The sequence below is a fragment of the Convolutriloba macropyga genome, chromosome 10 (assembly GCF_964194025.1).
Source record: "Convolutriloba macropyga chromosome 10, txConMacr16.3, whole genome shotgun sequence".
Classification (NCBI taxonomy): Eukaryota; Metazoa; Xenacoelomorpha; order Acoela; family Convolutidae; genus Convolutriloba; species Convolutriloba macropyga.
Genome location: NC_134477.1, coordinates 16,384,972 through 16,396,960, shown reverse-complemented (window position 1 = coordinate 16,396,960; position 11,989 = coordinate 16,384,972).

Sequence of the window (11,989 nt, the reverse complement as noted above, 5' to 3'; positions counted from 1 at the left end):
ATATATATAATATACATAGAAAACTCTTTTGAATTGGTATATAGGGGGCCCCGAGTGTTGTGGATTTCGTTTTTGGAACATTTTGGATTTAAGGAAACTGCTTTAATGTAAGCGACCCTGTTTAATCGCCCCACCGTTACCCCCCCCCCCCCCGTCAGCTGTATAACAATCAATATACACGTTGCTGCATGTCATACATCGTTTATCACCGTTACCCCCAAAACGACGCAGCAAATTTTTACTGGTTTTCTTGATTTTTTTAAAAAAAAATTCTCTCCTAATTGGGTAGCGACAATTGCTACGTTAAAAACCGACATACCAATAATTTTGTACTTTTGAAACCCATTTAACCGAATGTAAGAATACGACCGGACAATTTGTTAGGTTTTCAAAACAATAGACATCCAACCTTTCAAGTTTTTCAATAACCGAATATGCCGAACAAACCAAATCTACCAGCGAGTTCTCACTTTAAGAACGGAAGATTTCAAACATTTTTCTCATTCGGCTCATTCGGCACGTGTTCGGATACAATGAGTAGTTTTCTCGAAAGTAATTATTAAAAGAACTAGTTATATGTATTGATGGAAAAAGAAATGCGGTCTCGAGGGAATATAAAATTTGTAAAGAGGCTATAATTAAAACAAAGCAAATAACAAAAAAAGTTGTAAGTTATATGCATAGTTTTCTCATTCCTGTTTCAACGAGGTAAAAGTCTTCAATTTGAGCTAATTGAGTTTTAATTAAATTAGAAAACCGTCCATGCTAAGTATTTTCAATTTATCTTTTTCGTTACTGAATAATTTTAAGAGCTTGATAATTGTTCTTAGATTATAATCTCGTTCATAGAGAGCTTAATTATCTTTTCTCAGTAACTGCAATGTTCAGAAAAATGACAGATAAATTCAAGAGTCAAAGTATGTTATATGAAAAAAAGTATAGTTTCACAATTCCATTTTATATGTTGCGGCAGTAGACGCCATTTTTCAAAGCAACAATGTGAAATTTACAGGAAAAAAATGAAGACTGGAACAAAACCTAATTGTACAATTTAATGCAAGTGAGATCTTTTAATTGTTCTTTGGATTGAACAGAAGGAAACAAAATGTAACGGAGAAATATTCTGGAAACACTAAATTTAAAATTTTCTTCGAATTTAATTGTATCCACATTTTGTTGGTTTTTGTAAATTTTTTTGCATATTTGCTCAAAATCAGCGACAATGCGAAAATTATCAATTAAACTGCCATTCTTCGCCGCTAATCTCGTCAGCGATTTCTAGCGACGATGGGATGGTACGACAAAAATTGGTGACTAATCTCCCAAAATCAAAAGACTAGATTAGAGCCGGGGTGAGATCAAAGTATTAGAATCAATTACGCTTGTCGCTTATATTCTCGCAATGTAAAATGCAAAAACCTGCGACCTATATAAAATATGAGGCTGTCGGACCTTTTTGCGCTCGCTTACTTTCCTGGTCTTAAAAAATCTGCTCAAAACACACGCGTAAAGCAGTGGCGAGCCGAGTAAATATACTCTAGAAAATATGCTCTTTGCAATGTAATGCTACTTCAAATTTAGCGACTCAAAACTTATAATCGGATTGAGCGACCTTAACAGATCACGGATTCCCTAACTTTGAAATGTTTTGAAAAAATTACTTATCAATATTCTTTTCCTAGGGAAAATTTACAGACGTTGTCGTAGACGTAATTAAGTTGTCCATATAGTACGAAAAAGAAAATTGAAACAATGTGGTCTGTGAGAATTTTGTTAAGCTGAAAGATTTTGTGGATAAAGATTGTGCTAAGCTTACTTGAATAGTGTTTTTGTTGTTTTCATAAAAGCTGTTGTAGTACTGAGATTGCATAAGAGTTGCAAAAGAGTACCACTTTCCTCTCAACACCAGATCTTGGAACACGACATGTGGCGTGACCAGTATAATCCAAGAGATCAACAGTCCAATGAAGGCCCGTATCAGTAAATCTAAAACAGATGATTAATTAGATTAACATTCTAAATTTGATGCTAGAATACTGTGCTTTATTTGACTTTCAACAACACTTTACACAATCAAGATGCCTTGAAATATCCTTAAGGAATTAACTTAAATCTTAAAGTTCTCTAAAGTTCTTAGCACAACAAATCAATCTAGTTTACTAATCATTGATTAACCCACAAAAGCAAAACTTGAGACTTCCAAATAAGCCATGCTTTAAAAATTTATGAAATCTAGCTAAGATGTTGATTCGCCAAAATGTTCTAACACGTCTTGTTTGTTTCTTGACAATATCTTATAAATTTATGCCAAAAAAATTCTTGGCATAATATGCTAACTTTTTTAAAAATTTTATCACTAAAAAACTAACTACAGCAAGCCTCTAAAATTGAAGAAAAATCTTTGAAATAAATCTAACAGCTGAGAAAAATTTATAACTGGCTCAAAAAGTGTTGTATATCCCCATTGTATCAGAGGTCCCGCAAAATTGCAATAAAAAGCCTGGAAAACACATAAGAATTAAGCATAAATTAATCTGTATATTGAAAGGCAATATTTATACCCGAAGGTTGGTCTCAGAGCAAATAAAATAAGCGCTGAATCAGTATAAAGACATTCTGTTTTTTGAGATGGCCAGTACTCTGTTCATGTCCCAATTTCATCGGGCCAGTCTTGATTTTTGAGCAAAATGTACTGCCTGATAAACAATATGTTCAGCTTAACTCCGCCAACAAAGTTTGATTTATATGAGATTCGAATTTTCGCCTGTGTTCTTGTAGTATTTAATTCGCGTAGCAAGTTGTGACCACTAAGCAAACTAACTTATATTTAAATAGAGTGTATGCTACAATAGTATATACCAGTTATAAGCTACAAAAGCGTGACATTATTCTTCTCAGATCTAATATTGGGACATTGGTAATTTTCAGACTGTACCGGATAAGTGAAGCCTGGGTTAACTCCGTGACCTCAATAAAGCCATAATGAAGTGGAACTGCACATTAAAAAACTTAAAATATTCTAAAGATGCAATGTTTTAGAACTGAATAAAGATTTTAGAATTGAAATGTGCCGTTTCAGCGCTGAAATGCTCTGAGACTCAAGTTCGGGTTGTATCAGTGCCTGAGATAAAAAGTAGAACCTCTGAATTGCGTCTCACGGAGTTTCTGCTAAATTCATGTTTGATCATAAATGCATTTCACAGTAATGCCAAATTTTCATTGAAATGGATCAGTTTTTTTCTTTTAGTGACCCCCCCCCCCCCCCCACACACACAAACACACACACACACACACATACACACACATTACACGTCAAAGTTATTGCGCCCGTTACTTATACATGTTATAGCATATTGTTTGCATTTCATACAGTAAATCAAAATTATGCAAGGACGCCGTTTACAATTATGCAGCAAAGATTAGAAATTAGGGCAACTTAAATATTATAACTTTTGGTGTAAGCAGACAAAGAATACTGCGTGTTTTGACAATTTTTGCAGTAATCCTTCGCAAGAAAATATTTGTTTCAATAATTTTAATCACAACCGTAGAAAACAAATCCAGTCGTTTCGGCAATCTTATATGATTAGTATAACGGATCTCTATTTGATTAAAATTTCTCTATTGAGCAACAGGGGCATAATTGGGGGTTGCAAACAGACTAGTTATTTAGGTCTGGCGGGTTGGCAAAAACAATTAAAATCAAAAATTTGTTCTCGTACATGGGCAAATCATATTGACAATGAAAATACGTTAAAATGCGTCTCCTTTGTATTTATAAAATTTTTCACTAAATCTCGATAACTCTGGATTTTTCTAAATAAAATTTTGCTGAATGGTCCCAGATTCAGCTTTCTTGGGAACCATATTCCAGAACCATATATGGTTCCATACAAGCCATACAACAATTTCTTTCACGATCTTGCTATGTTTGCCGGGGTTTCAATATATGATTCTTATTTGGTATCAACGAAGGCAATATGTGCATTTGTGCGTTCTTTCAAGACCTATGCAAAGCTTTTACAGAAGTGATAGCTTTAAGCCTTTTACAAAATTTATGGTATTTTGGTATGTACCATATATGGTTCTTACAGGCTTTTTAATTGGTCCCAGTTTTGTTCTTATATGGTTCTTATATGTCTCTTACACGGTACATACATGGTTCTAATGGGATTTTTATATGGTACTCACATGATACATAAGTCTTCTCGAATGGCTTCTACTTGATTCTTTCAAGGTTCATCACTCAAATCTTGCTCCCATATAGTTTTTTACATGGCTCCCACATGGTTTTTTCATGATTCTATTATAGTTCATGGTTCTAGCCTGGCTCTGCGTTGTTTTCTACATTGTTCTTTCAAGTTTCTCGATGATATTTTTTCATTTCAGAGTATAATAATTAATTGTTTTAAGATTTTTTGTGCAATGTTGCTTTGATTATTTGGTCACTTATATGATTGCCAAATTATCATAAACTGACTTTGGTATAGTTGCCAAGAACGGTTTATGGGGTCAACCCGAGTTGTTCACTGGTGCTCTTATTTAATTTTTATTTTTTATATCTGTGCATATCACTGTCATAATTTTTCCTGATGCAGAACATATCTTTTATTTTACTTCCTGTTACTTATCAAGGCTGTCGAGTTTCGTTCCTATGTCTTGTTTGTTTTGTGATAATACCTTATAAATTTATGCCAAGCAAAACTCTTGGCACAATAAGCTAACGTTTTTTTTAAAATTGACACTTGAATAACTGAATATAGGAAGCTTAAAATTGAAGAAAAATTATTTGAAATAAAGTTAACAGCTAAAAAAATATAACTGTGTCGAAAAGGGTTGTATATCCCCATTGTATCAAGGGGAACTCAAAAAAGATATACAACAGCCTGAAAAACAGATAATAAATTAATATGATAAATTGGTCTGTTTAACGAAAGGAATTTTTTTATTGTATCAGTGCCTGAGATAAAAAAGTTAAACTTCTTTTCTTTTTTTCACAGCCAACCCCCCCCCCACCCTTTCCCTCACACACACACACACACACACACACACACACACACTCGTCCAAGTTATTGATGTTATACCATATTGTTTTGCAATTCATACAATAAAATATAAAATTGTGCAAGGACACCATTTACAATTATGCAGCAAAGTTTTGAAATGCGGAAAACCTACTCACTCTCACTTCTCTTATGGAGTAAGCAAACAAAGATCACTGAGTGTTTTTACTATTTGCGCTAATCTTTCGCAAGAAAAGCTTTTAGTTCAAAAATTTTAATGACAACCGGAGAAAATCAATCCAGTCGTTTTGGCAATCTTATCTGACCAAAGTAACGGATCTCTATAGACAAACAAGTACATATTTCGGCTCTTCAAACAGACTAGTTATATAGGTCTTACGGGCCGGCAAAAACAGATAAAATCAAAAATCTGTTCTCGTACATGGGCAATTAATATTGAAAATGAAAAGTGAGTAAAAATGTTTTTCGAGAGAGTTTAAATCTCCCGGGTTGATCTTTCTTGGGATTTCCTGCGAAAATTTCTTATAAAATTTTCCTATACGATCTTGCTAGTTTTGCCAAGATATATTTTTTATGGTATCCAAGAATCCCATATGTTCATTTGTGCGTTCTGTCAACACCCATGTAAAGCTTTTACAGAAGTCTCAGCCTTAAGCGCTTTACACATTTTATGGCATATTGGTACCATATATGGTTCTTACAGACTTCTTATGTGGTCCATGTTTTCTTCTTATATTTTTCTTGTATGTTTCTTACATGGTCCATACATGGTTCTTATGGGGTTCTTACATGGTTCTCATATGATCCCTACATGTTTCTTTATTGGCTTCTACTAAGTTCTTTCAAGATTCATCATTCATAAATTGTTCGCACAGTATTCTTACATGGCTGCCACATGGTCCTTTCATAATTCTATTATAGTGCATGGTTCTGGCATTGCTATTCTTTGGTTTCTACATTGTTCATTCAAGTGTCTCGACAAAATTTTCTCCACTAAAATGTAATATTTGTTTGTTTTATGAATTTTTCGTTCAATGTTGAATTTTTTCATCTGGTCAGTTTTTAAGTGTTACCTTTTCGGTGTATTTGTTTGGAGCGATTCAGTTCTGTAGAGGGTGTTGTTTCCGTGCAACTTCTCTACTCTTTCAGAGAGGACTTTCTCAATACTTAACTACCAACATACCGTCAAGCATATATCAAAAATCATTCAGAAGACATTTGAAACTCAGATGAAATTTTAATTAATCTTATGAGTTTCTGATGGAAGTTTTTGAGTTACTGCTAAATTCAAGCTTTAGCCCGAAATGCATTACAAAATGCCCTCCCAAAAAATTGTCCCATAAAATAACGGCAAAATGAGCAAAAAGAGTGCAAAAACTAAAATATGAAAACTCTACTCCTCTTGGTCTTATTTTAAGAATAACGCTCTTAAAATTACCTCACTCGTGTACTACCCTTATAAAGCCGAGAAATACAGCTGAAAAGTTTTTGTTCTTACACTTCATCGACTCTTTTCTCTGATAAAATGCGGTAAATTAGCGACGCAAATTGTTACAGCTAAAAGAGTACAATCAACTCTCTGAAATTCTACAAAAATTCAAATGATAACATGATTTTTTGAGATATCTCATAGCTTTTTAATGTTCTTATTTTTCCGTTATGCATTCATTACAAGCTTGGGAACGGCAGTGGTGCACTTACTGGTGTAAACTATAGAAGTACCAATATAGTACGGTAACAACAATAATTTCTCCGAAATATACATTTTAGGACATAAAACAAGAAAAAAGATAGAAAAACCAAAATGCGTATAGTGCATCGGGAAAATCCAACAATCTTTTTGGGATTGATCGATTTTGGACGCATTTGGTCGTAAATGAGAACCTATGAAGTTGATTAAACCAGCGGAACTACAAAAAAAGGAATACATAAACCTTACATCTCCAATATCTCTAAAATAAAAAAATATTAAAAGTAATTAATCGAAAGCGACACAAAGACAAAAAGGCATACCAATTTTTTTAATGACCATTTTAAAAAGTTTCCGATCATTTTGTTTGATGACAACTCTAAAAGTACTGGTAGTCTAGCTTTACATTAACAAGTCCATATCCTGATGATTTTTTTAATCAAAATCAACAAAGCTACAAGTTTGTAAAATGAGAGAAGATTCCAAAACTTTTTCTTGACAATTACCTATAGCTTTTGCTATCCTACCACATTTATAGTAGCTTTAGTATAGACTTAGGATTTATTTGACTTCGAGCAACTCACGGATGCAATAATTTCTCTTTTTTAGAAAAAACTAGTTAAGAAAAATGGACGCTAGAGACAGGAGGTATACCACCTTTTTTCTAGGAAGTTTAACCGGAATGGGGTTTTTCTTCTACCACCTGCATGGCGATGGTAAAATAGTTTTACAAATTGGTTCACTTTGAACAACTCCTTGACCAGATCAAATTTTTCTTTTTGTGAAAATAAAGTCAGCGAAAGGCAGTCGTTTTCTGACTTATATATGAGTTTAGACATAAATTAAATCAGCCTTTGGTTTATTTGCTTTGAGCGTTTCACTCCTGTAGGGGGGTTGTGTCCATGTAAGATCGGTGTATTATAACATGTACACCGTTTTTTAATGGTTATTTGACTTTACTGTGAAATGACTTGCTGCTAAAGTCAAGTTCTAGACGGAATTGCATCTCAATATAACCGGTCCAAGTATTATACCCAAAAAAAACGAGTAATGAAGAGCGGAAAGAGTGTAAAATTAAAAGCGCGACACCCCTAATTCTTCGCTAACAGGGATGGAAAGAGTACGAGTTTAGGAGCGTAATTTCAAAAATAGGACCGGAAGAGTGTTAAGAAAATAATGATGAAATTCAATCTGAAATTTTTAACAAACTTTTCAACACTCCTCGGTAATTATAAAAATTCCACTCTTTCTGCCCTTATAAAGTAAAGAAGAAAGTTAGAAATCTTTTGATATTACATTCCGCCCACTATTTTTTCTCAAAGAAGCGGCGGTGAATTAAAAAGATTTAGAATAAGGAAATGTGAGACGAAGCAACAAAAACAAAAACCATCTCAGTTTTGAACGGTACTTCACACTGTTATAATTTTTTTCTGTTCCGTTTTTTGAATTCCATTTATTACTAAGTTTTCACGTCTCCCCTTCCCCTATACCGTCTAAACAAATATTTATTCATTAGATTGAACACTTCTTGTGCAAAGCACCGATAATGCCAATCGCATTTTTTTCACCCTCAAATAATGAGAAACTAATCCTAGTTCATATGTTTAATCTGCGAATTATCGTTCAATCTCTATACTTGAAGATATTATGTCCACATTGCTTCCAGGTTCAAAGAATATTTCCAAGTTTTTTTTAAGATTTGTTAGTTGTCCGTTTAAAATTATACAGACAACTCTGCAAAGATTTAAAAAAACAAATCAATTTTTATCTGATCCAAACCGCGTTTTTGATTTTTATGAATTAGTTCCTGCTACATATCTCGTTAGTTAACATTTTTAACAGCGTTGATTTGCGGAAACAACTGATAGAATCGACCCCCCCTTTGACACAAAGTGTGCAGAGGACACCAGCAATGACTGCAGTCGGAATATGCGCTAGAGGAATTCTTCCGTAGATCTCGATAGGAAACAGTTTGTGGCGAAAGCATGCCCAACATTCTGCCCAATCGTCTACCATCTAAGCAAAGAAAAAGGAAACACTGCCAAATAGAGGAACAACATAATTTGAGCAAGAACCTTTGCAAAAAAAAATCAACCACGGTCAACCAACCCCAAATTTTGCTAAGAACAAAAAAAGTGAAATCGGCGAATCGAAGTGAAAAGAACAAAAAAAAGTGGTGAATCGTGGTGTTTTTAGGGTTTGCGTTTATAGGGTTTGCGTTGAAAATTTTATTTTCATCGCATTCGGATTACCACTCGGAGCGTCTACCGGTACCAAATTTTGCTAGTAAATTTACTAAACCACATTTCACTTTTCCTATGTTAATATTTTGTGGTTGTGACACATACTTCGCATTTCGCGGAAGAAAGGCTGTGCCCTATATGGAAGTTCCAGTCAGTTTTCCCCGAAAAATTGTGCGGTGCATTAATTCTTCATTTTAGTAATCCTAAAACTTTGAATCGCAAAATGATTAATAGGATTGAAATTCTGTGAAATGGCCTTAGAGCCGAGCATAAGAATTTTTCATATTTATTTGATCCGATTTTTCATTTTAAGGTTCCTAATTGCTTTGTGTAAACCACTTTCGCAAATTTTAAGCGCTTTCCGCATTGAAGGGAAGGCGGCACCTGAAAGCCCCGCCCACTTTCTTTGGAAGTAGATTTTTTTGGTACCGGTGGACGCTGGTTATGACAGCAGATTTTTTACAGCAACAGATTTTTTGAAAAAAACATGTGCTAAAAACTGATTGCTGCAAAAAACTAATCTTATGAATATTAATTGACACAGTATTGCGGCTTCTACCGTAGTGAATGTTTGTACGATTTGCAGCAAAATTTTAGCTCGCTGCTTTTTGTTGGCAGCCGTGAAAACTTGGTCATTGCACAGGCGATAATTAAAGAAAACTATACCGCTATATCTTTCCAATCCTACGATAATTCTTTGCCTTCCTAGTTGCCTGCCCAGGATTTTGAGTCACTCAATGTACTGGAAAGGGTCTGGAACATTTTCAGAAGCCAATGAAAAATTTAAGTCTACAAAAAAGCTGTTGTCCAAAATGACAAAAATTCATTTTAATTAGTTCAAAAGAAATGCCTTTAAACGAACGCTCTTTTTTCAGTTATTTTGTTGTAACAGTGTACACACTAAAAAAAGTTCAGGTAAAGTTACCTGAAAAAACACCTGAATTTACCTGAATCGTTCAGGCAAATTGTTCTCACCTGAACAACACCTGAAAGCACCTGAAATTTACCTGAAATTTACCTGAAAAATTCAGACATCACTGGCTGAACTTTTACCTGAACATGCCTGAAAAACACCTGAAAAAAATGCCTGAACAGTTCAGGCAAAAATTCTTTTTCAGGTGTTTTTACCTGAATTCTACCTGAATTTTTCAGGCAAAAATGCCTGAAAAATTCAGGTAAAATTCAGGTAGAAACACCTGAAAAAGAATTTTTGCCTGAACTGTTCAGGCATTTTTTTCAGGTGTTTTTCAGGCATGTTCAGGTAAAAGTTCAGCCAGTGATGCCTGAATTTTTCAGGTAAATTTCAGGTAAATTTCAGGTGCTTTCAGGTGTTGTTCAGGTGAGAACAATTTGCCTGAACGATTCAGGTAAATTCAGGTGTTTTTTCAGGTAAATTTCAGGTAACGATTCCCGTAAAATCAGGTGTTTTTTCAGGTAATTTCACCTGAAACTAATTACCTGAACTATTGGAGAGATGTAGTAGGATACGCGGCAATGTTAACAATTGTCGGAAGTTTTTTCTCTAGTCACTTTATCAAACAACTCTTGAGAAAAACTTCCAGTATTGTTTAATTTTTAAGTGGATCTCAGCTCAGTATGTACAAAGTACACACCTTATACAGGACCGCCACCGGGAAGGCGTCCACTAAGGTCCCAAAAACTCTGTCAAGATTAGAAAGGAAGATAATCAGAGATTTTTTAAGACAACAAACTGGCTTTCAAACGAAAACAAAAAGGAAAAAAACTAACCGACACTAGTCCAAATGCAAAAACGAAAATCGAACAGCTAAATTTTCCGACCTTATGAAAACAAGACAGACAAACTTTTCAAAACAAAAGAACATTAGAGGAAGCAAAAAATGGAACAACAAACAACAATATTCAACAACACTGCTACATAAAGGTGGAACAACAAACAACAATATTCAAACACTGCAACATAAAGGGAACAAAATAAAGAATACAGAAAAAAATTATCACTGACAGGAACAACTGCGAAATTAATAAAAAAAAACACGCAAAATAAAACTTAAAAAAGCAAGAAAATCAATTGAAACTACATTCAGCGACATCAAAACGAACTAAGTTAGTCCTCCCAAAAAAGATGAGCCAAAAAGGCAAAACGGAAACCAAAACCGAAACAAAAAAAGTATTGCAAATTAACATTGCCACAAACCACTTCAAAATTTATAAATGGCAAGACCAAAAAAGTAGGCATGTTGCGAAGAAAGAAAAGCAACCAGTAATAAAAACCAAATCCGAAGCACATAAAACAAAAAAAAACAATTATGGAAAAAATACAGTATTTTGTTTGATATAGTTATCAAGCAAACAAGAAACTGCAGAAGGTCAAAAATTTATCGAAAAGAATCCAAAACAAAACGAATTTCAAACAAACTGAAAGAAATTCATTTAAGAAATCATTTAAAATCAACGATTACATGACCAATTCAAAAACTTACTCATCCTATCACCGAATATCAACAAAATTTAAAAAAGCAAAACGACATAGTTCATCAGAAAAGACACCAACAGAAAATTGAAGAAACACTCTAAAAAATTTGAAGAAAAACTAATACTAAAATTAGCTAAAGCAAAACTAATTGAAACAACCAGCCTATGAGCCTATCAACAAAATTTAAAAAAGCAAAACGACATAGTTCATCAGAAAAGACACCAACTGAAAATTGAAGAAAAACTAATACTTATAATTAGCTAAAGAAAAACTAACTGAAACAACCTAAAAATGGTTTAAACGCCCTAAATTCAATAATAACACAAGAAAGGCAAAAATAAATTAAAGAAACAAACTGGCAAAATCCAAATGAACAATCGATAAAACTATTAAAAAGAAAACAAATACGAAAACAGTTAAAACTAAGCAACACAAAATTGAACAACATAGTTTGCCAAATTTGAAGAAAATATAACACTCAAAATCAACCTAACGAGTAATAGAAGAAAAAAACAATTCAAATGAGCTAAAATGATTTAAATGCCATCAACTCAAAAGCACAGGAAAAGCAAAAAAA